The sequence below is a fragment of the Schistocerca nitens genome, chromosome 4 (assembly GCF_023898315.1).
Source record: "Schistocerca nitens isolate TAMUIC-IGC-003100 chromosome 4, iqSchNite1.1, whole genome shotgun sequence".
NCBI lineage: Eukaryota > Metazoa > Arthropoda > Insecta > Orthoptera > Acrididae > Schistocerca > Schistocerca nitens.
The window spans coordinates 93,581,243-93,605,430 of record NC_064617.1 but is presented as its reverse complement, the minus strand read 5'-3'; positions in this window follow the sequence as shown (position 1 = coordinate 93,605,430).

Here is a 24,188-nt window from a genome sequence, read left to right as displayed (position 1 = left end):
ACAAATTTAGAAGATTGGTGAACAACTGCCAAGGTTTTAAAATGGCATCAACGTCCAAAAGACGGAGATGTCCTTTGACTGAAGAGCATACACAGGCACTTCTTGATGGCCTCAGGAGATACTGACAGGAAGTCAAAGCTGGAACAAGAACAGGACCTAGACACTAAAATGAAATTGGTTGTTACCACGCAGTCCATAGAGGCTCAACTCGATAGCAAAAAAAGAAAATGTTGTATAACGTACACGTTGTATGATGTACGCCCCGTCACATGCACCACAGGGAGCGATGCTGCATGTGCCGCATCGCCTTGCGTTGGGACAGTTTGGGGAAAAGGGGAGGGGGCGCACATCTTCAGCTATGCTTATCCAAGGAGGCAGACATGTGAGCCCAGCTGACGTTATTGAACATACAATAAATTACTTACTCATGTCCATCATCATAAGAGAACTACTGATATGCTAGTGCAGCCATGTGTTTGCATATATTAGATGTATTTTGTTTTTAAATGACGTAGATAATCGAACTGAACAAAAATAAACGAGATTCAAACTGATTTTTCCCCATCTAAATTTATTTAAACTTCATAGAAATACTTATACAACATGAACCTATGTTTAGAAACCTGCATCAGGTGGGAATCGAACCCACGCCCCTGGAAAAGGGCAGACGAGGATTCTACTACAAAGCCACGCTGCCTGTAGATAAAACAGCGTTACTGTGGGGTATTAAAGTCGCTCAGAAAACTTAAAATTCCGTTTTGTAGAGAATTTTTTAGATTTCCAACGAACTGTATCGAACGATTAATACTTGGGTTCTAAACTTAGCTTACCATAAATATAAAAAATTACAAAAGGCCGATAGCTGTGTGGTGCTCTCGTGAGTGGCCAAAAGCCGTGGGAAGGCACTGGGACGAGAGTCTGTCATCTACTGCTAAAGCCTATGTGATGCACTTGTCTCCGCAGAATCCCCTGTGCCTCTGCGCAGGTGGTGTGACGTGCGTTCGTCAAAAAGTTGTGGTCGTTTTGCGTGGCGGTCTACACGTCTAGAGACCACATCACTGCGATACTGGAGATCGATGCTAGAATCAATGACCTCGGAAACCTTAAACCCTGTTTACACTACAATATGCTATGACTCGCGCTGCTAACACCTCTATCACCCCAGTTTCAAACTTCGTTACTTGGCGACGTCCTGACACGTTCACTATGTACCCTTCTGTAAAATACTACTTAGAAATCAAGTTTACACTCTTATTTCACACAGTATCTAGTCGCAATATTCTGACGTCATACGCTGCATATCTTCAAATGGAATAACTCTTTCCGTCAATTTTGGGTACTCAGTTTTTCCGCTTCCAACTTTCCAGGCAGTTCGTCATATCCACAATTATAAGAAAAAGTCAAATGAAAAGAGACAGACCGAAAAAACGGAAGTAAACTGTTCATTGTGCCAACAGTAGCTGCTTATACATTTATCCCATTCTGAAAAAAAACTGTCAATACCTTCATGGAAATGTTGTTCGCCGGCCCCTGTGACCGAGCGGTTCTAGGCGCTTCAGTCCGGAACCGCGCTGCTGCTACAGTCGCAGGTTCGAATCCTGCCTCGGGCGTGAATGTGTGTGATGTCCTTAGGTTATTTAGGTTTAAGTAGTTCTAAGTCCAGGGGACTGATGACCTCAGGTGTTAAGTCCCATAGCGCTCAGAGCCATTTGAACAATTTGAAAAACGTTCAAAGTTGCCTGTGGAACCATTCTTGTACCCAAGCGTTCACCTACTAATCCAGAGCAAATCGACTTCCACGAATTTCTTTCTTCGCGTCTCCAAAAATATGGAAATCGATGGGGAAAAACCTGGGACTGAATGGAGGATGTGAAAGGGCTTCCCAGCGAAACTTCTGCAGCGTAGACGAAATAGCAGACAGGCCAGATCGGGAAAGTCATGATAACCCTCTTCTTTGGCTGCAAGGGCCTGCTTCTCACTGACTTTCTGGAACGGGGAGCCACACTTGACGCACAGCGGTGAGTGGACACTTTGCAAAAATTGAAGCGCACCATCCAGTCCAAACTGCCACGAATATGGGTATAATCATTATGTTGCTGGGTAACGCCCTCCCACACATTGCCAAGGCAACACTCCGCCTTCAGGTCACGAGTGGCCTACCGAGACCATCCGACCACCGAGTCATCCTCAGGGGAGGGTCAGGATGGGAGGGGCGTGGGTTTAGCACACCGCTCTCCCGGTCGTTATGATGGTATTCTTGACCGAAGCCGCTACTATTCGGTCGAGTAGCTCCTCAATTGGCATCACGAGGCTGACTGCACCCCGAAAAATGGCAACAGCGCATGGCGGCTGGATGGTCATATCTTAACAGCTATGAGCAATTTTTCATCTGCGCTACGGTGGAACACATCTCTTCTACTGAACAAGTGCTCGTAGCTCTTAAAGTTTGCATTTTAGAGCCAATGTTTACTAGACATTCTTTCTTGCTTTGGTCCATATTGTCACCTCAGAAAGTTGCCCACCCTACAATTTTATAAGGAACCCCCTGAGTGTGGGATCGCAAAAGGCCAATAATGTTATGGCATTATGCGCCCCACATATTGTCTACCACGAAACCACAATATTGGCTGCTAATGGCAGTGGGGAGTGGGACTGGAGGTACCCAATGGTGAGCACAGCATGAGGCTACGGAGCGTAGTTGGACTGCTTCATCGACGAGTAACTCACAACACGGAAGGCATTGATACGAAGCACAGCAATGACAACGATAAACAAAGGTTCGGAACCGCGCGACTGCTACGGTCGCAGGTTCGAATCCTGCCTGGGGCATGGACGTGTGTGATGTCCTTAGGTTAGTTATTATTTTTATTAAAAATGAAACTCCTCCAGCTGTACCTAAGATTTTATGTTTATTTGGCTACTAGTTTCGACGTTGCGTCAACGCCATCTTCAGGCCCGTACACTTTGATGAAATCAATTGTGCGTGGCTGAGTACTAGAAGTCCACAGTGAGGCCAATACGTGCTCTACATGGATGGTGGGCAGTAACGCAACGTCGAAAATAGTAGCCAAATAAATATAAAATCTTAAGTACAGTTGGAGGATTTCGATTTTTAATAAAAATTATACCAGCCGTGTCCCGCCATAATCCAATTTAAATATGGATGTACGAAGATTAGGTTAGTTAGGTTTAAGCTGTTCTAAGTTCTAGGTGATTGATGACCTCAGATGTTAAGTCCCATAGTGCTCAGAGCCGTTTGATAAACAAAGCAAACATTGCATTATATCTACAACAGCTGCCGAAGTTGACGTTTCGGCAGAAAGGAATCCAAAGAATTTCGCAGAGCAAGAAGGAAGTGGCAAATGAAATATTAGAGTTTCTGCAAGATGAGTCAGTGGAATGTGTGGTGTCGCTTACGCTCGGCTGTGTGAACACCGTACATGAAAAGCCCAATGATGCCGACACGTGCTGCACAAATGAAAGTTATATTGAAACAGATGGTGAGCCGTGTAGTCGATCGTCCTTCGTCCTCGTCGGACAGGAAGCCACAAATCCCGTCTCCAGTGAAAAGTAGTAAAGGACAACCGTTGTCCAAGGAGCGGATACTAAACATAATTAGGCACATGGAAGATCACCCGCAGCATTAAAAGAAATATAAAGAGATTTCGAAAAAGTTCGCAGCAATACGAAAGCAATATGACCGTGTAGTGCTTAAGGAAAACTACGGATATTCAAGGGAGGACAACGCGCCTTGTTACAAAAACTGGTATTCGCGCGTTTCAAGGATGCTCCATACAATTTACAGGTTGAGCATGACAGTGGCCTGCTACATTACGCACATCAAATTACGTGCGACATAGACTACAGTGACTTCAATGGAAGGAGTGAATGGTTGTATAACTTAAACTCAATGCTACGGAATTGGAAGACATAAGATAATGAAATTTCAAACAAAATATCAACTTGACGATTCACAGCAAACTACGGACTCGGCCAGAATATTTGTAGACGAGATAAACAAACTTACCCCATTGTTCAATAAGATATTTGTTTTGAATTCTGACCAATCGGGATATCAAGGGGAAGTGCATGTGAAAGAAACGCTGGAAATTACAGGTGCCAAGAGAGTTTTTTGAAGTTCAACTAACTTCAATGCCTTCAGGCATTCGTATACAATTATGGCAACTATTAATCTCGATGATAAATTGGCTGGAAAGTTATTTATTTGCGAGAATTTGGAGGTGCTCTGCCCCCTATGTTTCTTTCTCTTTTTGCAAGGGCAGTAGCGCATAATTGGACAGTAGCGCATATTTACGTCACAGCAAGCAAAAGTGGGGAAATGGGCCTACGATAGCTATAACTATGGTACGAGCACTGGTTTTGAGCCATAGCTGGTCAAAATAACTTATTTTTGCTTGATTCCTAGTCTGCGTATAAAAATCATACTCATTTAGAGCAAATTATCCCTCCAGAAAAGTGTGCGACATTGCAGTTCATACCATCTGGAACCACTGAACCAATTCAGCCTTTGCATGTTTGTTTTCTCCGCGGCTATAAAACATATCATTGGACTACCTGCAGCTACAACTTCAAGGATAGGCAGTTTCACGACAAGCTCCGCGATAGACTGTTTCACATTCGACTGCATGCCGTTACATCCCATCAGTTCTCGTCACCCCGTTACACCAACATGATTCTACATGCATTCTTTAAGGCTGAATACCTAGCTGAATGTCCTGCACGGTTTGTAACTCTCAAGGAGTTCGCCTTCGAACTTGAAAAGGTACGAACCTTTGTGACTACTGTGGCGCGCCATTTTTCATTCAGTGTTCATGGCGAAATTAATGGTTTGTTTAGAACATTTCTTGAATGTCGACGATGTCTATTTTGTGAAATGTAATACATACATACCATAGAAGGTTGATTTCTGCACATCCGGGAAATCCACTTTTTGTCGGCCCCCCGATGAGTCATTAGCAGATACTATTTTACCAGTCATAATTGTTAAAACAACACTTTCAAATGAGCCTTGCTAAAGATTGAACTTGCACCCAAGCGGTTCTTTGTTAGCAACAACAACACTGTTACATGTAACCCACTGTCAGAAGTATCAGAACATTTTCGTTTACAACTTTCGATTCGGTCGTTTCCGGGCCATGGTCCCTTAACATAAATTGATAAATTTACCCTTCTCTATGATCCCTGAGACCTTGTAACATAGACACAGAATCAGGCTCTATATAAATGATCTAGCGGAAAACGTTGGAAGTTGCATGACGCTTTTCGCGGAAGAATCTTCCAAACTGGGAAGTCGGAAAGCTAGAAAACTGTAAAGAAATGCAGGAAAACCTGTAGAGGATGAACGTTTGGTACAGGGACTGGCAAACTCTTAACATAAGCAAATTTAACTTATTGCGCATAGATGGGCGGTAAGAGTAATCATCGTTTGCTTACACAAGTCCAGAACAAACGGTGGAAACAGGCACATCCATTAAATAATATCTGAGAGTATGCGTAAGGAGCGATCTGAAGCGGAACGACCTTTTAAAACTAATCGCACGAAGGGCGAATGGCAGACTGAGATTCACTGGAAGGATGCTCCGTAGTCGCCCTACGAAGGAGGTAGCTCACAAAACCCTCGTCGACCAATACTTGAATATCACTTTTCAGTCTGGGATCCGTATCAGATAGGATTCATAGAGGAAATAGTGAAGATCCGAAGAAGCTCAGCGCGTTTTAACACACGTTCCTTTAGATGGCGCGAAAGCGTTACGAAGATGCTCACCCAAGTCCAGGGGAAAGTGCTACAAAAGAGGCGTTGTGTATCACGATGTGGTTTACTGTTAAAATTGCGAGAGCGTGCATTCCTAGAGGAGTCAATCAATATATTGTTCACTCCTAGGAAAATTTCCATGAATTTCAAAACAGAGAGATTCTAGATCTCACGGAGGCATGCCAATAACCGTTTCTCCCTCTGACTATTCGCGACTAGAAGAGAAAATGGGGTGGAATGCGACGCTAGTACACAAAGTACCCTTCGCCACACACCAAAGATATCAAAGTATATATGTAAATGTGGATGTAGAGAAGAAAGAAGTGACAAGTGACAAAAAAAATCTTAGGAGAGATTGAAGAATGTAACCTATATCTAGACCTTTGGAATTATAGTCAGACGCTTAATTACTTACGTATCTTTCCAATAGGAATATAAAGAATGGTGGAAGTGGACCAAAGGTCTCAGTCGGGACAGATTGCAGTTTGAAGTTTCGTTGATGGTGGATATTGAGTACACATAAATGTAGGTTTAGAGACAAGGGTTCATACAGACGCAGCGATTACGATGGTGATACTGTGGTTGTAGGAATCTAGTTTCTGGGGTGTATAAGATAATCGTAACTGCTCAGTGATGTCGAGAATTCTGATATTAGTGCAACTGAAAATTATTTTCATGGAGAGTAGAAGTATCTAGATTTAAAATTGTTTTTCATATCAACTTTTGAAGGTCATAAAACTGATTCGGATTAATTTTGCAACTATCCATTAAATACTTATTTGCATGAATATTCCACTTCTTGTTGTTCCGGCCTTCAGTACGAGGACTGGTTTGACGTAGCTCTCCACGCTACTCTACCCTGTGTAAGTCTCTTCATCTCGGAATAACTCTAGTGCAACCTAGATCCATTTCAACCTGCTTGCTGTATTCACCCTCCCCCCCTCCCCCTCCCACACAAACACATACACACACTTCCTTCCAGTACCAAATTGATGCTTCGTTGAAGCCTCATGGTGTGTTCTATCAACACTCCTCATTTAATTAAAGTGTGCAAAAACTTGCTTTTCTCCCCAGTTCGATTCAGTACCTTCTCACTGGCTGCGCGATTTACCCATCTAATCTTCAGAACTCTTCTATAGCACCACATTTCAGAAACTCTTATTCTCTTCTCGTTTGAACTGCTTACCGTCCATATTTCACTTCCATACAAGGTTCCAACCCAGACGAATAACTTCCGAAACGACTCCCAAACACTTAAATTTACACTCGGTTTTAAAAAATTCTTCTTTTCCTGGAATGATTTCTTTGCTACAGCCAATCTGCATTTTATATCCTGTCTACTTCGTTCATCGTCTGTGCTATTTTGCTCTCCAAATAGCAAAACTCATCTGTACAAGCTGTGTATAACCTTCAGTATTTTAAATAGTGAATTCCAGTCAACATTGGCGAAAACTTTCTCAGTGTATAAATGCCTTAAACGTAGGTTTGCCTATCTTCAATTTATCTTCTGAGATAAGTTGTATGGTTATTATCAATTTGTGCGTTTCTACATTTCTCCAAAACCCAACCTGATCCTTCCTGAGGTCGGCTTCTACCAGTTTTTCTATGCCTCTGTAAATAATTCGTAATTAACTATGGATTATGAGTTTATTACTTGCTCTGTTACATGAGACTCACCAACTCTACATGTCGTTTCCTGGGCACGGTCACATTTAATAACTCACAGTTTTTCAGAAAGGAATTTATTCGAAAGTAATACTTTGTAAAAAATTTCAAGCGATACGAAATGTATACAGGATTAGAAATGCTAACATAATGAGAAACGAACAAAAAACATTGCAGAGATGGGCAGAATATTTTGAAGATACGCTCAGTATCAAGAGATCCACAAGGACAGAAGGGGAATACAGAGGCAAGAGAAGAGGAAAGGGAAGAAGTAATAAGACCAGCAATGCAGGATGTGGAATCGGTGTTATATAAACTGAAAAATAAGCATGCTGGTGAAGATGGGATAGTGTCAGAGCTTATCAAATTTTGCGGTCAACAACTAATACGTGAAATACATGCACTAATACCCCTCGTATAAGGCGTAAGAGAAAATGAAAGCATGCCTGAGGACTGGAAGACTAGAACGATACGCCCTATGTATTGGGTGTTTCAAAATTACACCAACAAACTTCGAGGGGTGTGTTGAGGAACAAAATAAGGATGGAACCTGTGGTGTCCGGAAAAGCTACAGAGCGTCGAAGTTATAGGCGCCGGTCCCTGGCTATGTACGCATGTATACAGGGTTTTCCATTGATCGTGACCGCACTCTAGCTTGAAAGGGGAAACCAGACAGCGCTATGGTTGGCCCGCTAGATGGCACTGCCATAGGTCAAACGGATATCAACTGCCAACTGCGATTTTTTTTCCCAGTAGGAACCCCCATTTTTATTACATATTCGTGTAGTACGTAAAGAAATATGAGTGTTTCAGTTGGACCACTTTTTTCGCTTTGTGATAGATAACGTTGTAATAGTCACAAACATATGGCTCACAATTTTAGACGAACAGTTGGTAACAGGTAGGTTTTTTAAATTAAAATATAGAACGTAGGTACGTTTGAACTTTTAATTTCGGTTGTTCCAGTGTGATACATGTACCTTTGTGAACTTATCATTTCTGAGAAAGCATGCTGTTACAGCGTGATTACCTGTAAGTACCACATTAATGCAATAAACGCTCAAAATCATGTCCGTCAACCTCAATGCATTCGGCAAAACGTGTAACGACATTCCTCTCAACAGCGAGTAGTTTGCCTTCCGTAATGTTCGCACATGCATTGACAATGCGCTGACGCATGTTGCCGGCCGGTGTGGCCGAGCGGTTCTAGGCGCTTCAGTCTGGAACCACGCGATCGCTACAGTCGCAGGTTCGAATCCTGCCTGGGCATGGATGTATGTGATGTCCTTAGGATAGTTAGTTTTAAGTAGTTCTAAGTTCCAGGGGACTGATGACCTCAGTAGTTAAGTCCCATAGTGCTCAGAGCCATTTGAACCATTTTTTTGACGCATGTTGTCAGGCGTTGTCGGTGGATCACGATAGCAAATATCCTTCAACTTTCGCGACAGAAATAAATCCGGGGAAGTCAGATCCGGTGAACGTGCGGGCCATGATATGCGCCGGCCGGTGTGGCCGTGCGGTTCTAAGCGCTTCAGTTTGGAACCGCGTGTCCGCTACGGTCGCAGGTTCGAATCCTGCCTCGGGCATGGATGTGTGTGATGTCCTTAGGTTAGTTAGGTTTAAGTAGTTCTAAGTTCTAGGGGACTGATGACCTCAGTAGTTAAGTCCCATAGTGCTCAGAGCCATTTGAACCATTTGAGCCATGATATGCTGCTTCGACGACCAATCCACCTGTCATGAAATATGCTATTCAATACCGCTTCAACCGCACGCGAGATATGTGCCGGACATCCATCATGTTGGAAGTACATCCCCATTCTGTCATACAGTGAAACATGTTGTAGTAACATCGGCAGAACACTACGTAGCAAATCAGCATACACTGCACCATCAGATTGCCATCGATAAAGTGGGGGCCAATTATCCTTCCTCCCATAATGCTGCACCATACATTAACCCGCCAAGGTCGCTGCTGTTCCAGTTGTCGCAGCCATCGTGGATTTTCCGTTGCTCAATAGTGCATATTATGCCGGGTTTACGTTACCGCTGTTGGTGAATGACGCTTCGTCGCTCAATAGAACGCGTGCAAAAAATCTGTCATCGTCCTATAATTTCTCTTGTACGCAGTAGCAGTACTGTACACCACGTTCAAAGTCGTCGCCATGCAATTCCTGGTGCATAGAAATATGGTACGGGTGCAATCGATGTTGATGTAGTATTCTCAACACCGACGTTTTTGAGATTTCCGATTCTCGCGCAATTTGTTTGCTACTGATGTGCTGATTAGCCGCGACAGCAGCTAAAACACCTACTTGGGCATCATCAATTGTTGCAGGTCGTGGTTGACGTTTCACATGTGGCTGAACACTTCCTGTTTCCTTAAATAACGTAACTATCCGTTGAATGGTCCGGACACTTGGATGATGTCGTTCAAGATACCGAGCAGCATACATAGCACACGCCTGTTGGGCATTTTCATCACAATAGCCATACATCAACACGATATCGACCTTTTCCGCAATTTGTAAACGGTCCATTTTAACACGGGTAATGTATCACGAAGCAAATACCGTCCGCACTGGCGGAATCTTACGTGATACCACGTACTTATACGTTTGTGACTATTGCAGCGCCATCCAACACAAAGCGTAAAAAGTGGTCCAACTAAAACACTCATAATTCTTTACGTACTACACGAATACATAATAAAAAAATGGGGGTTCCTGTTTAAAAAACGCAGGTGATATCCGTTTGACCTACTGCAGCGCCATCTAGCGGGCCAACCATAGCGTCATCTGGTTTCCCCCTTCAAGCTGGACGAGTTTCGTTGTTTGTAGTTTTTTTTTGTTTGATGCTTGTTTCGTGAGATATTTGGCCCGGTCACTATCAATGGATCACCATGTATACAATGTGATTCCGTGATGATGCTACGTACTTTCAGGGACGATGGAGAAGGATAACGGTATCGATTCGAGGTAAGGAACGAGTCAAAAGTTATAAGCGAAAGTCGTTCTAATACCTCTGACACTGGCAGACATGTACCTGTACTATTGTTCCTAAGATCGTCGGATAGGCAACTTTCTAACGTGTCTGTATGGACCAAATCAAGAGAAAAATGTCGAATACACATAGGCCCTAAAAAGCATATCTGAGGAGGTATGTTTGACAACAGCGAAGATGAAAAGTGCTCATAGCTCCTCAGCTATGCCCCGCAGCTTAGCCGCGTGGTCCGAAGCGTCTTGTGACGGTCCGCGCGGCCCCCTCCGTCGGAGGATCGAGTCCTCCCTCGCGCAAGGGTGTGTGTGTTGTCCATACCGAAAGTTAGATTAAGTAGCCCTTAAGCTTCGGGACCGATGATCTCAGCAGTTTGGTCCCGTAAGACCTTACCACAAATTTCCAAATTTCCTCAGCTATTCATTTTAGAGCCCATGTTTACTGGGCATTTTTTTTTCTTTTGTTGGTCCGTACTACTATCTCTGAAAGTCGCCTACCCTACAATCTTAGCAACAACGGTACCGGTACATGTATTCCACTGTCAGAGGTATCAGAATGATTTTCGAGTAGAACTTTCGACTCGTTCGTACCGTACCAGTGAACCTAAACTCAAACTGATACGAGGCCTGTTCAGAAAGTAAGCTCCGATTGATTGCCAAATTGAAACCACAGTGAACATCAGAAATGTTTTACTTGTAACAATTAGCTACACCCTTCAGCTACTTCTCTACGTAGTCGCCGTTCTGACTTAGACTTTTGTCATAGCGTTGTACCAACTTTTCAATAGCCTCATCATAGAAGGCAGCCGCTAGTGCTTTCCGCCAATTCTCCACGCTGGCCTACACCTCGTTGTCTGTGTCAAAATGTTGTCTTCAAAGACAGCGGTTCATGTGACCAGAGATGAAACTCAGGGGGAGACAATTGCGGACTGTATTGTGGGTAATCTCACATTTCCATTTGAAAACGATGCAGGAGCATCTTCATTGCCCCTGCAGAATGCGGCTGAGAATTGTCTTGAAGAAGAAACAGCACGACAGTTATGTAATGTTAGCTGCATAGCTTCAGGCGAAATTTCTCACCAGGCCCTCGTACTTGGCGGCAGACACTATTTTCTAGACATCTTTACGCACTCACTGCGAGCTCAGAAATGAGAAGAGCGACGTGATGCTAACTGGGGTTATACTAGAGACACTACCCAACACATCTGTGCAAAGCTTTATCGGATTTTCATAGTCGTTTCCATTTCGCTACCGATCGGAGCTTACTTTCTGAACGCCCCTCGTACATTTACGCTTCTCGTCGTCCCTGAATATTTGTACATTCAGAGCCGACGTCGCCTATACCTTGGACGCTCTGTAGCGGCGTTGGATGGCATATCAGGACACGGGTTCGTATCCTCGTTTTGTCCCTCAACACACCTTGTACAACCCCTCGATGTTCAGCGTCGTAATTTTGAAACACCCTATATAAGAAAGGAGAAAAGTTAGCTTGTTAAATTTATAGAGGCATAACTTTGTTGATTACAGCTTACAATATGTTTCCCGGGGTGCTGAATGAAAGGATGACAAAAGTGCGCTAAAAATGTCTTCGGAGAATACAAATGTGGTTTCCGATCAAGTAGAGGCATTTCTGGCCAAATGTTTGTGGTTAGACAAGTAACGGAGAAATTTTGTGAAAATGACGTGAATCACGACTTGATTTTAAACAAGTTTTTGATAGTATTAACAGATCAGCTTTGTATGAAACACTATAAGAATTGGGCATCTGTGACAAGTTAAGAACGTTAATTGAGTTTGCGATGAAGGACACGAAAGCTAAAGTAAATCTGAACAACAAAATCACGAAGAGTTTTAATTCTACAGTGAAACAGGGTGATGCTCGCTGTCTGCAGTCCTGTTTAACTTAGCAGTGCACAGTCTTATACAAAAAGTGGGCAAGAGGGGAACAATAAAGATGAAATCCAGTCAATTAAGTGCATATTATAGGTGATGTTACAATTGTGGCATATGATATAAACACCCTTAAATAAATGTATGAGATAATGGAAACCGAAGGAGCAAAAACTGGACTTCCCACTGTAAACATAAATAAGCAGAATACATAGCAATGTGCTATCGTAAGGCCAGAAGAACACCACATGTTCTGAAGGCCTCTAATAGATGTTTTAAAGCTGTCAGCTGCTTCTATTACCTAGGTGCCCTCTTAACCAGCGATAACAATAGGAAACATTGTATTAAGAAAGGAGACAAGAAGGAAACAGCGTATTATGCAAACTTAGAGATATTTAAGAATTCTCTATTTACAAGAACAACTTAAAGTATACTTTTCCCATGTACGACCAGTTGTTACATATGCATCAGAAATGTGGACGACGACAGATGCAGATAGGAACAACTAAGGGCGTGTGAAAGAAAACTCCTCCGAAAATTTTGTGGGCCTCTTAGGAAGACAGGGGGTTGGAAAATAAGTTATAACCATGATATACGACAGTTTATGCAAGAGAAAGATGTAGTGAAATACACTGGTTACTACATACGGAGAGGATGACAAATGGCAGGAGCCCAAATGAGTAATGAAAGGCAGATTGTATTCCACCAGAAGGGAGGACCGACCAAGATCTTGATGGCTGGACAATGTTTTGGCTGACCTTACCAAACTGGAGATCCGAGGATGGAAATGAAAAACAGAGAACAGAAATGTATGGAGGAAAATTGTTGAGGTGGACAAAGCCCATCAAGGGCTGTAGTACTAAAGAAAACATTTTGTAAATTGTATTTACGAATACATCGTCTCTTTTATGGATAAAGCATCCCGTAGATACACAGAGTAACGTAAATTAGACTTTTCCTTGCATGATTTATTCACCTGTCAAACAGCGTGCAACTTGATACACTGCTTTTAGATAGTTGTAAACTATACTAGCAAAATCAAAAAAAATGGTTCAAACGGCTCTGAGCACTATGGGACTTAAGATCTATGGTCATCAGTCCCCTAGAACTTAGAACTAATTAAACCTAACTAACCTAAGGACAGCACACAACACCCAGCTATCACGAGGCAGAGAAAATCCCTGACCCCGCCGGGAATCGAACCCGGGAACCCGGGCGTGGGAAGCGAGAACGCTACCGCACGACCACGAGATGCGGGCACTAGCAAAATCGCTATAAGAAACTAAATCTACTCTCTCTGGGATTTGATGTTAACAACGTGCACTCATGTAGAACGTTCATTTTTTGAAAGGAAGCGCTGCGTAGTTTCTATGAATACGAGGTAAAGAATGAATGTGTATGTGAGAAGTAATTCCTCTTTTATTGTTTAGGACAATACCGCTCTATCTGCAGCATCTCTATTCAATAGGCATTCAGAAGAAAATGAAAGTCCACCACGTGGAAGGGTCTTTCTCTCTACAAACTCCTTACTCTTTGTGAGAAAATTATGTCATATTTAACTGCGAGCGTCCTTGCGGTAAAAAGAATGGAATATAGGGAATGTTGTGGTTATTATGAGTACAGAGGATCGTAACTTGGGACAGCTATTCTGATCTGAGTTCTCAGTGGATTTCGCAAATTATTCATAAGTCGAATGCAGTGGACTTCACTTCCTCCCAGCCTATTGTCAACACTTGTAAATTAGTGTCTTATACCGACACATATTTTCTAAAATTAATATTGTTGTTGTCATTATTATTATTTATGCAACGTGTCGAAACATTATTCGGTTAATGTTTTAGAGGTCGAAAAGTAATGTCGTGTTTTTACATTACATCCAAACAGATAAGTTGTTACAAGTTTTTATATTTAATCAATGATGTAATCACCCTTATCATCAATAATCTTTTGCCATCTTGTGTGCAAATTTTCAGTGGTGATTTGATAAAAATATAATCGTTTTTGAGAAAAATATCTGAACATGGTTTTTGGATATGATCCACGTTTTCACATTTTTTGCCACTTAGAAAATGTTGTAGCGATCGGAATAAATGGAAATCCGATGGAGAGTATGGTAGGTAAGGCAATACCTCCAAATCCAATTCACTATTTTTTTTTCCAGGGTTCGTCTTGTGCAGTTCGATCGTGTTGCAAAATAATGCATTTTCGTTTGACAGTCGTTGGGTATTTCTCCATTAAAGGTTCATTTACTCGATACTATTGTTCACAGTAAAGGTGTGCATTCACAGTTTGTCTAGATTTCGGCACTTAAAAATAAATTACCCCGCGAACATTCCACCAAATACAAAAAAGCGCCTTTCGGAGACTAAACCTGGCTTAGTAGCTGTACCTCGTGGTGATTCATTCAGAGAGACACGTCGCCTTTTGCGTTTTGGGTTATCACAGAGTGATTAAGAGATCAAAAATCGATTCCGTATTGTGCCGCAGAAGTAATAAGTTGCGTGTGGTGGATCGGTTATTAGCTTTGTTTGTCTTTGTCAATCGGCTGCAAATAATCTTGGATGGTCGACCTACGTTGGTTAAGAGTGTTTGATAGTTCCTCGATTGCCTCGCAAGGATTTGCTTCCTCTTACGCCCTTAACATGTCAGTGTCTAAATTTGTTGGTCTTCTTTATCGAAGCGAGACGGAAAGATCAAAATTACCAGATTTGAACTGAGAAAACCATCTTTTGGCATTTAATGACGTCTGATGCACTTGGATAAACATCGTAAATGTTTTTGGTAGCAACTATTGCGTTACTATCCTTACGAAACTCAAAAAGCATACGATGCCGGACATGCAATTCTTCTGGTATTTGTTTCACCATAAATTGCAAAAACAAAAAATTAAAGAATTAATTATTTACGAGTAAACATGTCACTCCAACCTTAAAATGTCTTTGGCACGACTTTGAAGTATACATTGATTGATGACAAACGAATATCGACATGCGCAGAAACGACATTACTTTCCGCTCCCCCTTATAGAAACAGGTTCAACCCCCCCCCCCCTCCCCGAATAATGGAGAGCTCTAAGCCAGCCGCTGCCGTGACATGGGGAGACGAGCCAGCCCCAGTTTGGTCTTTCACTCCAACTAGTTACATACCAAACTGTCTTACCTCAGACACACACTACGCAGACACTAGAACATGAGATCTACGGTATACTCAGACAGATGGGGTACACTTTGCCTTCCCAGGAAAAATGGGAGGGGGGGGGGGCTGAGTGTTACGTCTAGAAGGGCACCTGGCCACTCTTCCCCTACCGATGTCGTTTCATGCAACCCGCGATGTTGAAGCTGGCCTTCGCAAACCACGTGCGATATTTTGATGTTATCTCGCTCGCCAGAGCAAACTACGAGAGTCATCCAATAATTAAAGAGACAAATTGGTCTGGAGAAAAAAGCGTTTATTTTTCCTTTAGCTCTGTGCACACTCTCAACCTTGTATCCTTGTGTAGCCGCGTCAACTCCTTTGGGACCCATATTGCACACGTTTTGCGGTACTTCAGCTTGTTACAGATAATGTTATGAAATGTACCAGTACTTACTTGAACCTTATCAACTATCATTTCCACAGTCACTTTCAAGTGAGGGAGTTGAAACTGCAACTGGTCGGCCAGGACAGTGTTCGTCAGTCACTGAGTCGCGACCATTTTTGAACTGCTCTACCCGCTTGTAAAAATTTGCACGATTCATACAACCTTCACCATAAACTTTCGACATTCTACAGTATATATTCACCGGTTTCTCGCCTTCAGCAAGTATAAAACTAATAACAGAACGTTGTTCATGTGGACGTTTCAAGCGGATTCGCCATCTTGAAATGTAATTTTGAGGTTATAAACAAAACAATGTTGATACATCAGCTGATCAGGGCTCATCCCAGCGATGCAATCTTGAAGCCATAAAAGTACCAAACTTGCCCTGCTAACAGTTTTTTCCCCAGACCAATTTGTCTCTTTGATTACTGAATGACCCTCGTATTAGTCCTACAGAAAAAAACGAACAGGACCTTTTCGTAAAAAATTTAATGTAGCAAAATTTCACACTGGTATACGTTTTCGCTGGAAGCCACTACTTTCGAGTTATTGAAGGAAACATCCAAATGTGACTTTCAAACGCACCTCCGCCCCACATTAGCCCCTCACCAGTTAGAATTTCTAGTTGTTGTTCGCGGCACTCCCTCCTACCACTGTACAAATATTTCCAATTACAAGAAACTATTCCCGATATTCGAGCCGTTTTGGTCTCCATTGATTGGGCTGTTACGCCACCAGCATAGTCGGCTATTTCGTTAATTATATCAGTTTAAACGTGTCCGTGAAGGTAATGAAAGAAAAGCAACTTTTGTAAACGTTACGTAAAATTAATTACGTTGCCAATTCGATCCAACCCTTACAAGCACAGTAGTTTCGTAGTCAGGAGGCCTGACGAATACAGCGATGAAATTGTTTATATTAGCTGTTACAATTTACAAAACTATTAGGTAAAGTTTACACAAACGTCAATTTTACAGTACGTGAGTACTAGACGAAGCCGATGGCGTAGTAAAGCCAGTCAGTGAAGACTAAAAAAGATCGAATGTGGGAAACAATTCATGCAGTTGCAAATTTTTGTACTGTGATAGGAGAGAGTGCCACGAACAACATACTAGAAATCCCGATTAGTGGGGGCTGAGTGTGGAAGTGGGGATGCGTTTGAAGGTCACTTTTGTACGTTTCTCTCGAGTAACTCGAAAACTACTGCGTCTAGCGAAAACGTACCCCAGTACAAAATTAAGCTACATTAAATTTCCTACAAAAAGATATCATTCATTTTTTTCTGTAGTTCACTTTCCGTGTAGCGAACGAGAGAATATGAAAATCTCTCGCGTGGTTCTTGAAGGACAGGTTGCATAAAACGACATCGGTAGGGGTAGCTCAATCACACTGTAGAGAGGTGGGAGAAGAAAAAGAATGTAGAAACAAGTAGACGATTGTGTGCCTGTTGCAGCAACCCAGCGACACAAACAGGAAATTCTGATATTCTTTTCTTCTTTCCTTCTAGAACGTGTTAACTTTAAAGATGCAAGTGATCATTTCGATATTGTCTCACGCGACGACACAAGTGTGAATGTTTCGGTAAGTTGTCGAGTCTATCTATAAACAGTATGGAAGATGTGTACGTCATCAAAATAAAACAAATAAATACGTAAATTAAAAATTAGTATTACAGAGGCACGAACGATCGTGGCTCCGCTGCACTCACCTCACAGCTCCACGTGCGGAAATGTGACGCCGGGCACAGACGACCCAGCGCAGGGCACAGGTGCGTGAGCTCTCGCGTGTATGTGTGTGTGTGTGGAGCTGCCGCACACTTGCTCCATTGTAAGGGCAGCTGGCGCAGAACAAACAGGGGCCTCTCTGCAAAGCCACGCACCGCGTATCCTCTTGTCGCACACGTTTCATGTCGCCGTGCATTTGTTGCCTGTCTCTTACAACACTCTTTCCCGCACTTCAAAGTGAAACACGATGGTCGGGGGCAGGCACCACTTATAAAGCTTTAGATCTTTCCAAATTACTTGAGATTCTCTGATTTTACAGTCCCCACTTTTTCGCTAGACATGCACAATGTCCATAAATTAACTTTATAATTCAAGATTACAAAACTATTCTAGGTAATAACAACTGGTTCTCAACGCATTACAAGATAACTAACGAAGTCTTTTCTTTTTTTCATTTTCCAGGTGCACTACGTATGGTGAAAAATGTGGATGCCATAACAGAAAGCTCTGTGTTCGATGCCCGAGGGCGACAAAACTTTCGGACACGTTATAGAAGGGAATCATCGTCCCGACCAATTACACGAGATTACGAAAGTCGTCTATGGAAACAGGTAGTGTCCTCCATAAGAAGAGGCATGTTGCCCATATGTTTCAGCCGCCAACGTGACAAGGTACGAAAGACGTTTGCATGGAATCCTGCAAAATCAGAGCGCTCGGTGTCCAGAGAGTTGGAAATGCTACGATGTACAGTGCACAAAGTCTTGCATGAGAGGCTTCCTCTTAATGTCTACAAGATGCAGCTGCTTCAGGCAGTAGGGCCGACGAACAAACTTCAGCGCGAACAGTTTGCACTGGATATGCTAGACATGACTGATGCAAACAATGTTCGTTCATGAGGATCAGGGTGTCCTAGCATTACACGTGAAATGGAAAGAGACAGTCCCAAAGTCAATGTCTGGTGAGTAGTTGGGCACAGTTGAATTACTGTTTCATCCTTTTTCAACGAGTCTACCAATAACAGTGGTATTTATCTGTACGTGTTACTAATAGAGTTCGTCGAAATGCCACCACATCGCTGGTCCCTATATGGCCCTCACTTTCTGGATGAAAAGTTTCAGGATAGGTTGTCCGGACGAGATGGTCCCATTCGGTGTCCGCCGCGATCACCTGACCACACGCCACAGGACTTCTTCCTATGGCGTTCTATAAAGGACCGGGCGTGCCGAACCGAGGTTACAGATTTACAGGACTTGAAGACACGCATTCTGAATGCGCCTGAATATATCGTCGCACATGGAGAGAAACTGAATACCAACTGAACGTTGTACATGGCACTAGTGTGGACACACTGACATGTATAAATGAGAAAACACAACTTAATGAGTTATCTTGTCACATGTGGAAAACCAGTTGTTATCATCTACCATTAAAGTCCACAGTTGTAAAGATAATTTATGGACACCATGCAGTAAACTGCTTAAGAGCTTTTAGAGTGTGCATCCTAGGAATTTTAATAGTAATGCTTCTTTGATTCATAACGCTCTCATTAGCGTCTGCCTACGTGAACTCCTGATAGAATGTACCGTTCTTCTTCGGAATACACTTATCTCCTATATTAATCCTACCGCATTTTCCCAGTAATGGTTAAAACGATGTTAACCGGTCAGTATGGCTTTAAATCGTGTTAACGTTCCCTTTGTAAGATATAGTTGCCAACGGAAAACTGAAAAGACGTCGTACTATCTGTTGACACATTCGTGGATGGCGCATTGGCAGCTCAACAGTTTGTTGTCTTCTGCATGTATGCTTTTCCCTCTGGTCTTCTCCTATAAATATTTACATCGAAATAAGTAAAAGCAACAAGCAGGCGAGTTGATGTTATCGTGCAATGTAAGTCTACATCCATATACATCTAGATCCATATCTGTACTCCACTAAATGGCAGAGTAAGCTTCCCAATGTACAAGTTATTAGGGCTTCGTGTCCGGAGAGCGGAAAAGATGACTACTTTTGGATTAGATATAGCCTAAGACCTTCAAAAAGTAATTTTTTCAAATTTATTTTTTCGTTATGCTTCAAGTGTGTAGGAACATTTTGGTGAAAAAATTATTGCAATATATGTAATAGTTTTCTAACTACCCATTGAATAATTAAATAGTTTTGCAACGCCCGCCGATGTATCCGTCGAGTCCCCCCGCCCCTTGAATCTAATTTTGCTTTTCATAAAACTTCCCATACTTTCTCACTCTTGTGGTCATCAGCTTGGAAGCTAAATTTCTCATACATACTTGCAGCCGTCTTGTATTCAGTAATTCGTAAACATTTGCTAATGATTTTTATTATGTGGTAAGAAGAGACTGACAGATGCTGTCATAAATATAACAACCTCAGAGGCTATTTTGGAAATGTAATTAGAGAAAATTCTGATTCTGTTATTATCATGAGAGCAGCTGAATGGATTGTGTGCTATCACAAATGCTCTTCTGATTAATGCTGGTTCCAACGCGATGTATTATTTTTGTCCCAAGGGAAATGAGTCATGTTGTCCATATCAACGTGTAGTATCTGAAGGAACTGTTAATAGTTATAGGCACAAAAATGCTTTACTAAAATTATTTTCAACTGATGCACACATTTTAGAAAACTTAAAAACGAAAGTGTTGTTCTCAAATACGCACGAGTTATACATTCAAGCACGTTCCCACAGAAATCAATATCATTCTCTTAACTATGTACTCAGGGGCTGTACCAAAGTGAACTGGTCAACAACATCACATCTTCCTTTCCCAAATGGTGATGAAATGATAATGAAGACAACATAACACCCGGTCCCTGAGCGGAGAAAATCCCCAACCCAGCCGGGAATCGAACCCCGGCCCCTTAGGACGGCAATCCGTCACGCTGACCACTCAACTAATGGGGCGGACATATCTTGCACAGATACATTAGCATAACAGCGAGCCAGTGAATAGTACTTAGCCCATCTCTGTGGCACATGTCATTTCTCTAAATTTAGTCAGTATCCCAAGAAAAAGTCGTCTTCCTCCAAAAGCTTCCCATTCCAGTTAACCGAGGACCTCCCTAACACTTTCGTACTAACGATCCTAGCAGCATGCGTTTGAATTCCTTCGATAGTAGCGAAACATTCGAATTAGTCGCATTTGCGTCTAAAAATGCACTTTCCCAAAATCCTTTCAACAGGTCTAAATCATCCGCTCGCCTTCACTTATAATTGATTTCATGTGTCGGTTTCATTTCCAATCGCACCTCATTATGTCCCCTCGTGTTTGAATATCACGCCTCCATAAATGCACAGCTGATCCGATAATCGGACAAAATTGAGTTCTTTTCCTTTTTACGGGTATTATTTCACATCAGTCCACTTCTATAGAACGCTTTCTTCAATAAAAGAACAGAAAATGCAGTCCTATGCGTTCTGTTTTACCTAGTGGTCATTAACCGACGATTCTTTCCCGTAGACAACGGCGTCTTCAGCGAAATCTAGTAAAACGTTTATGTATTGTATATTGAGAGCATTAGCGGTTGTGCCTTCTTTGAGGCACAACAAATGTTACTTTTTTTTTGAGATTCGCTGTCCAGCATGATGTACTTAAATATATTCAATAAGTAACGCAACACATTTTTGATGAAAACAGGTAGGGGGTTTATTCAGTATTCCGGTATACTATATAATTCCCCATTCTTTTGTCTAAATCCCCTATTTTTCAATATAGTCTCCGTTCACTGCGACAGCCTTACGCCAGCTTACTGGGAGAGACTGTGTGCCCGCAGGGTAGCACTCCGCTGGGCGACGCCAGAGCCAACGACTTGCTGCATTAATAAACACCGCATCATCCACCCCCCCCACCCCCCCACCCCCCCCCCCCCTCCCATGGAGAGCGCGTTCCATTGGGCCAAAAGATGGAAGTCGGAAGCTGCGAGATCCAGGCTGTAGGGAGGATGAGGAAAAACAGTCCAATAAAGCTCGTCTCGGGTGCCCGAACTTCTGTGAGGCGTTGCATTGTCATGGAGAACTTCATTTCCATTTCTGTAGCGACGAACACGCTGAAGTCGTTTCTTCAATTTTCTGGGTTTCCAATTTTCAGAGTTGATCATTGCACCATCAAGAGGACATCAAGCAGAATAATCTTTTCAGAATCCCAGAAGCCTGTCGCCATTACTTTGCTGGCTGACGGTTCAGCTTTGAACTTTTTCTTCGCAGATGAGGTGGTGTGGCGGCACTCCACGGACTGTCATTTTTCTCCGGTTCGAAGAGATGAACCCATCTTTCATCGCCTGTGAAGATATTCGCCACAAAATTGTCACGAGCAGCCTCTAACGCACAAGTAATTCCGGACAATTATGCCCTTCGTTGCTCTTTATGGTCTGCTGTTAGGCGGCGAAGAACACAGTGGACACACGCTTTGAGTACTCCAACTGGTGGATGAGTGTGTCAGCGCTGCCAACAAAGACGCCCTGCTGTGCTCACTTCGGTGAGAAATCTTCCGAAGTAAGAGTGATTTCAGGTGTGCCGCAGGGGAGTGTCGTAGGACCGTTGCTATTCACGATATATGTAAATGACCTTGTGGATAACATCGGAAGTTCACTGAAGCTTTTTGCAGATGATGGTGTTGTATATCTAGAGGTTGTAACAATGGAAAACTGTACTGAAATTCAGGAGGATCTGCAACGAATTGACGCATGGTGCAGGGAATGGCAATTGAATCTCAATGTAGACAAGTGTAATGTGCTGCGAATACATAGAAAGAAACACCCTTTATCATTTTAGCTACAATGTAGCAGGTCAGCAACTGGAAGCAGTTAATTCAATAAATTATCTGGGAGTGGGCATTAGGAGCGATTTAAAATGGAATGACCATATAAAATTAATCGTCGGTAAAGCAGATGACAGACTGAGATTCATTGGAAGAATCCTAAGGAAATGCAATCCGAAAACAAAGGAAGTACGTTACAGTACACTTGTTCGCCCACTGCTTGAATACTGCTCACCGGTGTGCGATCCGTACCAGATACGGTTGACAGAAGAGATGGAGAAGATCCAACGGAGAGCAGCGCGCTTCGTTACAGGATCATTTAGTAATCGCGAAAGCGTTACGGAGATGATAGATAAACTCCAGTGGAAGACTCTGCTAGAGAGACGCTCAGTAGCTCGGTACGGGCTTTTGTTGAAGTTTCGAGAACATACCCTCACCGAGGAGTCAAGCAATATATTGCTCCCTCCTACGTATATCTCGCGAAGAGACCATGACGATAAAATCAGAGAGATTAGAGCCCACACAGAGGCATACCGACAATCTTTCTTTCCACGAACAATACGAGACTGGAATAGAAGGGACGACCGACAGACGTACTCAAAGTACTCTCCGCCACACACCGTCAGTTGGCTTGCGGCGTATGGATGTAGATGTAGATGTAGATGTAGATCTGTCGATCACCTCGAATGAGAGTATCCGCACGTTCCAACACTGCAGGAGTCACAGCTGTGTGAGGGCGGCCGGCACACGTGTGATCGGACAGGCTGACGTGATCTTGTTGCGATGATGACAGACGTCTCGCCCAAAGAGCCACCGTTCTTTTAATCACTGCCAGGTCTCCAGAGGCATTCTGCAAGCGCCTAAGAATATCTACGATGCTCTGATTTTCCGCCAAAAGAAACTCAATGAAAGCTCTCTTCTAGGAACATACCTCCGTAACAGACGCCATTTTGAAGGCTACCTACAGCACCGCCGCTTTTCGGAACTTCATGCAACTATAGGGGCTGCAGTGGGAATATTCCACGATGTTCCACAACAAATACTGTATTTTATTCAACTGAAATTGGGTGAGAAAATAAGTGTTACGTTACTTACTGAAAGCCCCTCTTAGTATTCAGAATTTGTCTGGGAGGTATAAAGTTTTCTGTGCGTTTAGAGACAGATTCTTTGACCTTCGTAAGGCTCTGGCAGATATAATTATTATACTTCTCATGAGACAGATATTTAATGAACGAAATGTCGCAATAACTTTTAAAAAGAAACTCCTGTAGCTTTCCCTGCAAAGTACTAGTAAATTGTGCACAGAATCTAAGGCCTTACGCCGGCCGGAGTGCCCGTGCGGTTCTAGGCGCTACAGTCTGGAACCGAGCAACCGCTACGGTCGCAGGTTCGAATCCTGCCTCGGCGATGGATGTGTGTGATGTCCTTAGGTTAGTTAGCTTTAATTAGTTCTAAGTTCTAGGCGACTGATGACCTCAGAAGTTAAGTCGCATAGTGCTCAGAGCCATTTCTAAGGCCTTACAGTCCGAGAGTACGGGCACTATAGCTGCATGTGACCTGTTAGGTACAGCCATGTCAGAAATAACTAGCGTCAAAGGATCATTCGACAAGATGCTACGAAGCTTTCAGAATCTGAGAGTGGTGAGGGGATCTAGTACAAAGCCCCTAACAAAGGAGTAGAAACACTAAAGAAGCACTACGGCGGACATTGCAAGGACGAGAGGCTTTTTAACCCAATTACTGACACTGTTTATTTGCAGCACTTTCGCGGTTTCATGCAACGAAGGA